Source organism: Electrophorus electricus, chromosome 21 (genome assembly GCF_013358815.1).
Source record: "Electrophorus electricus isolate fEleEle1 chromosome 21, fEleEle1.pri, whole genome shotgun sequence".
NCBI lineage: Eukaryota > Metazoa > Chordata > Actinopteri > Gymnotiformes > Gymnotidae > Electrophorus > Electrophorus electricus.
In genome coordinates this window covers 10097707-10104418 of record NC_049555.1, presented here as the reverse complement: position 1 = coordinate 10104418, position 6712 = coordinate 10097707, and positions in this window count along the sequence as shown.

Genomic DNA, 6712 nt, shown 5'->3' with positions numbered 1-6712 from the left:
CCGTGCTTTTCATACTAGTTTCCCCGCTGACGCGTTTCCAGCCAGTGTTTGATATGACAGCGACAAGAGTGTGCTGAAGAATAAGATACCAATAGATGCGCAGATTATTTCACGAACTCGTGGTGTGGATTAGAACGATACAATCTTTAAGCCATTAAGTCCTTGTGGCTTTTTATTGCAAGGAATGTAAGAACTGGTGATCTTTGCAAAATTACTTTAGGACCAAAAGGTTGCGACTTTTTACTGGCAGGAATTGGGCGTACCAGGTGTTTTAGACCGAGTGCTTAATGGGATCATATTGTTATGTAGGTATGTACGTATGTAGCCTGTATGTGTATGTATGTTTGTAAATAGCCTAATAAGAAAACATTTGTCACACATTTCATGCAACCCCTATCGCTGACTTAGATGTAGTCCTAACCATTCCACGAGCTTTACAGGTGCCACATACTTTACTGTGCATGAGTTACAATCGACCCCAAAGCAATGCCAGTATATTGGGCTGTTCACTGTTCTCTTCTACTGCACACGAGAGTGGTAAAGTGGTGAAGCCCAAAGTTTAGATTATTAACCTTCTGGCCTGTGTCACTTATAGGCAACTTATGGGCAATACCACTATCAACCAGCACAAGAAACAGTGGCGCTTTGCGCTCGATAGCCTGCCCAAGTAGAGTGTTATTAGCTGCGGGTCACTGCCTGGATTTCCACGCTGTTCAGAATGGCTACCTTTCAGCAGGCAGGGATACGAGCAGCCATTAATCAGAGCTCTGGCAGCTGCTGGAGCAAAATTGAATTTTCCTTTTGTTCTGAAGATAGAAAGAAGCTGTGAAGACTTAAGTCATAGATCACGCAATTACAGAAAAAAAAGTGGAAAATAAAAAGGAGCCGTTGACGAACCTGCAAGCCTACTGGATGGGGGGGGGGGGGGAGACCAAAGAGTAGGAAAATAACCGAAACAAATACACGCCAGAGTGGAAGCGTATGCAGGTGTATGCGGACAGAAGGCGGGGTGAGGACGGGGGACTGGGTGGGATGTTGGGCTCTGAGGCGAGCGCCGGCAGGCAGGGGTCCAGCACGCGCCGGTTAGAGCGGCGAGCGCCGTACGTGTTGGCATGCGCGAGCAGGTAGCGGCTTCTGTCCACGAGACAGCTGTGGCGCAGCAGCGCGCGACGCCGCAATCAGGTGTGTGTGTGTGTGTTGCCGCTGCGGAATGCTGATTGCGCGGCAGTCTGCAGACCCCCGGCAGGATCTGAGCTGTTGACAGATTTTCCTCCCGAGCATAGATGGGGAGGTTAGAGAGACAGCGGACGACGACGACAAATGACGACCTTTGAGAAGATTAATTTGTTTACCAACAAAGCCAGTAGCTTCGTCACCTTGACGCGTGACCTTTGTGTTACTGTCAGCTGGCTGAGAGGGGGTTTACTAAAGGAATCTGTTCAGTTTAAACTCTCCACCAGTCCCTCACCATGAGCTGGAGACAGCTGGACTCTCAGCAAAGTGTACATGGTCACCTTTCTAAAGAGGGATAGACTAGCACGCGCAATGACTTTCCTTTTAACACTAAAATACAACTTCACAATGTGGTCTTGGATAATACAGGCGGTCACGCGGGTTTTTGTTTGTTTCGACACTCTTAATTCTGAAGAGGTCAATTCAATAACTTAGTTTTCTCTCGTGCCATTTTTAATTCCGAAGAGTTCTGTGTTCAAGTAATTCTAAGAATGAAGTGATTTCGTGTAGTAAAAGTAATTTTGCATTTACTATGTAATAATGCAGTGATTAAGGTAAAATAGCGTGACATTAAAATAATACCCTACTGAGAAAACAGTAAACAAATAAACAAATAAAAACTGACCATGAACAGGAAGAATAGTGCAGCTCACACACACAGACACACATAGTCACGTACACGGAACACAGACACACATGCACAAACGTACCCCTCCCCCTCCCCCACACACAGATATGCAGGAAAACTCTTGGCCCATATATATGTCTGGAGTAACACAATACCTTAATGTAACATAAGGAATTAATGGCAGCCTACATTGTAATTAGACTGGACAGAAACCAGGTGTCAAATTCTTTTTGTGAACAAAGGCTCTCAAAGTGTTTCAGACAACAAGATTAAGAGCCAAGCAACCTGACGGTCCCATACAATCCCAGGGTGTCAGACACAAACCGTCTCAGCCTGTCTGGCTGTGCGTTTTGACTTTTTGATGCAGCAATCTGAGACACTATGACATCACAAGACAGCAGAGGGCAGTGGATTGCTGTATAACCTTCCTCTCCCAACAGAGGGCACCATCAGCTACTCAAAAAAAGGTATTCAAAGACCCAGACTTCATATAAAAAAGGCTGCATCTGTATTTTTCCTTAAAATATTTTCAGAATGAGAATCACCTGAGAATCACATGAGAATCAATATGAGAATCATATTTTTGAAATGGTAGAAGCCTGTCTTGAAGGCTCCAGATATTGTGAAACTGTGAATCATTTATGTGTTTTGGTCAGCGTGCTGGACTCCAAGCCCATTTTCATTATTCAGAAGCATGGTGGAGGGCCGTGAGAGCTAATTGCTACTGTCGCTTGTCGTTTTTGCTGCCGCCGCTGTTGCTGAAGGGATGGGTGGGAAGTAAAGATGTGTTGCTATACAGAAGCCTACGAAGAGCCATGGGGTATAATGACATCTCCTTAATGTCTTTAAAAATTATTTAAGCAGAACATCATTCACATTACTGAATGAAAGATTGCTGTTGCAATATGCTATTCTTTACTGAAGGCAGATTATTAGAATGAAAGTTACTTGGACAAATGTCTCATGTTACAGGTACAGATATATGTATATGCATTTGTGTATGCATAAAACGGTGGGCTGTAGCCTGACTGAGTTAGCAGTTAAAGGATTCCTGACTCATCTAAGTAGTGTTCAGGTGAGAGGGAATACAGTCATTTCTGTTCTATTTATAATGTGTGTGTGTGTGTGAGTGTGTGTGTGTGTGTGTGTGCGTGTGTGTGTGTGTGTGTGTGCGTGAGTGTGTGTGTGTGTGTGTGCGTGAGTGTGTGTGTGTGTGTGCGTGTGTGTGTGTGTGCGTGAGTGTGTGTGTGTGTGTGTGTGTGCGTGAGTGTGTGTGTGTGTGTGTGAGTGATTCGCAGGTTCCCCTCACCCTGCCCTGAGGGTCACCCGAACAAAGACATCCTGTCGAGTACAGTGTCTACAGTGTCTGTGATAGAATAGAGGCTGTGGGGTTATGTTACATGTAACCTAGCAATGCAGACACACACTTGGGGAGACAGACACCTAGACATGTCAAAGCTTAGTATTGTCAGGTGGGTTGGTCTGTAATTCACCAGAGTGCCACACCCACCTAATGGAGTGTTTAGCATTGTAGCTGTATGTGTGAACATTCAAGTTTAGAGACCCAGCCATATCATACAGCACACATAACCCAACTTTCTCGCAGGGAGGAAGGACAGATGAATCTCTCTCATCTTACCATGTAATATTCTAGCCAGTGCAGTGTGTTCTATGTCATAATGCTTAAAACTGTTACATAGTGTAGCTGAATGAAAGTATAAGATGACTTTTTCAAACTCGAGAGCTATTCCAGCTCACCTGACACAGTACACAAATATCGTTTGTTTGGTTCCCAGGGAGCAGATAAATTTTCATACTGAGTTGATCTGGCTCAGAGCATCTGCCAAATGATGCACACAGACCAGGGCCAATGACATATACTGAGGGACCACTTTACTACATACATTTACAGCTGTACTAAATGGGCTGCTATACAATTTATACTCAATTATAAATTGTAATCCAGCACTCTGACACTATACTCAGTAGTTGATTTTGATGTCTGTTTAACATGAGTCCTGTACTCCATGTGTCAAACTTTGTCAATTTCTTTCAGGTGTGATTTAGTTTTGACCAAAGGCCATATAGGAGCAGTGGGTACTCTAAATATACATTTACCCCATTAATGAAATTGGAGCTTGTGGAAAAAATTATCTTTAATACAAAGGTCAAATCTTTTGAGATATATCGTTTTATTAAAAGTACAGTAATAGCAACTACAATGAAGTATATAGTTGACAAACATTTTGGATGCAAAGAAAAATAATATAGAATATATATTTTATACAAAAGGACATTAGCCTATTTAAAGCTTGACACAAAAACACAACTAATCATAGCATCACAGAATAAGTGAGTTACCAGAATCAATAAGCAACGCAAGCACAATAAAGCATACTATTGAAAGGTAACTCAACAATTCGCTGATTAACTTAAAATTAAATTCATATTTTTTATTCAATGATGCTGATGTTTCCCTTTATCTTCTAGTCGACCAATAGTGGACCAATAAGAGTACTCCTATCATAGTAAGAAAACTATGAGGGGTCATAAATTTCCTATTAAAACAATATATACCATTAATATTATAAAAAACAGTTCTGAGCATCTGGTAAATCAAATATGTAACCTTTCTAAATCTGATGTATGCTGTTAAAACCTTAAAATCTGATAAATGCTGGTAAACCTGAAACTATACTGAAATGTTGAGAGCCAAAAAATACTTTTTTTCCCCCAAATATTTCCTCCCAAATACCTTCTGTATCCTCAGATGCGAACCTGTATTATAAATGCGAAACTGGAGCTTCTGAAGTCTGTCATCAGTTCCTAGCTCTGACATCATAGTTTTAAATCAAATCACTGTGAAGATCAGAAAGAAGGTATGCAAGAGCCAAGCAATGGCTTAATGAACTGTCTATACAAATTCTTTTAAAAACCCAAACAAAAACCCATAAACAAAACCAGAAACCTCATTTGGACAAACATTTCCCTTTTTTAACCCCTTCCCCGGTATCTCCTCTCTATGGTATAAAAATATGTGGCTATGGTTTAAAAAAAAAAACTGCCTGCAGGTTTTTCTCCATTTGAGCCTTTGCCAAATAAAAGTACATCGGCAAGGTCCTCACTTTGGAAAAAGAAGGAAACAACAACAATAACAACAAAAAACAATAGCAAAATAGAATTTAGGTAGAAATTTAATCAAACTCTGAAAACAGGCATGCATCAATATACGAGACATCTAAAACTATTCATTTTGGAGTTAACTGAAATCAAGTGTGGCCCTCATATGAGTTGAATGACAAACATCTGTGCACATACTGTGTAAGATCTAAAATGAAATCTTTATGCCAAAGTGCACTCACTCAATGGACTTTACTGGAGTGAATGAGAAGAATGAGAAGGGGATATATAATTGGACTCTGGCAGATAACCAATGACTAGTTTACTTTTATTTTGCAACAGATTCCTAGCAAGATCTTAAAAGACAACCATCAGTTTGTATATGTTTTAAATTAAATCAGTTGTATAGTACAGTGCAATCTTAGTTGAATGAAAACCATTTAAAATAGGTGTGGAATGTTGCACAGGCAATATAAGGACTCAGAGTTGTGTGCAGGTTTGGTGGAGCTTTCTTTTGCATGGTGTAAATGCAGACGCTGGCCCAATAATTTAAAGCGAAGAAAAGGATAAAGTAAACGATATTTATATTGACGGGAAACCAAAGTGTGACTCTGTGAGTGCTCTTTGCCCTGCTAAAATAACCCCCATTTTATTGGTTGATTAAACAGCCTCCTGCATGAGAGTTGGGTGGTAAAGCTGCTACAGAGTGAAGATGGATCATGAGTCCCCACCAAAGAGCTGCACACTTCTTCCCCAGTGTTGGCTCTTCCCCATAGACAGCCCTATCTGATCTCACCAGGAGGGCAGGCAGACACCCCCGGAATCACTCACACACACCCACACGGCAGGGACAGCTGGCTCACAGATTAAACAGCTACCAAAAGCACATCTTAGGAGAACACACACCCACACACAGAGACTTGGCATGGCTCCACACAGACAGATTAAAACACAGGGGGAGAGCTCTACTCCGGGGGGGGGGGGAGAGAATAACAGCTTCTCACCCTGTAGCCGTCTACAACAGCTCCACCCTGCTAACCCCATACTGTTTCCTTAAAGCAATGTATAATGCTTAGGATGCTTATATAGACAGCTGTGCTGCACATTACCCTGTCCTTCTACAGATGCCTTCAAAGTGTTTAGGTGAAGTTTTACAGATCGAGGTGATCCTTCCACTTCTGGTTCTTAAGGCACTGGTCAATTATGGCTCTAATGAGAGAGGGCCTCTTCTCTGACTTAGTGAGCTTTTACTCCAGTTTAACTCCTCTTGGACTTGACTGGCACGACACATGAAACATAGAAGTCCATGGATTAAATCAAACAGTATTTGTTATCTTTCACACACAGAGCTCATTTCCCATTCACTTACATTAACATGTATGACATGGTACATACAAGGGTTTTGTCCCAGTATTTTGTTAAAACAAAAATAGCCGAAACATTTTAACTGAAATTTCTAAAACTTCATTAATCTTTCATTGTACACAAATAATTTGTTATTATATTAATTAGGTGTTTTATTACACTTGTTGTGATACACATAACGAAGCAACACGTAAGACAAAAAAGGGGACACTACAGTACATATGGCCAGCCAAACTGGCTCTGACCCACAAAATGTCACAAAGGACACTAAATAAACATGGACATAATGTAAAAAGAAAATATAAACATAAATGGTACTGTTTAATACACACTTCCTCTTTGAGACGAACGTGTGTGAAAGTGCTA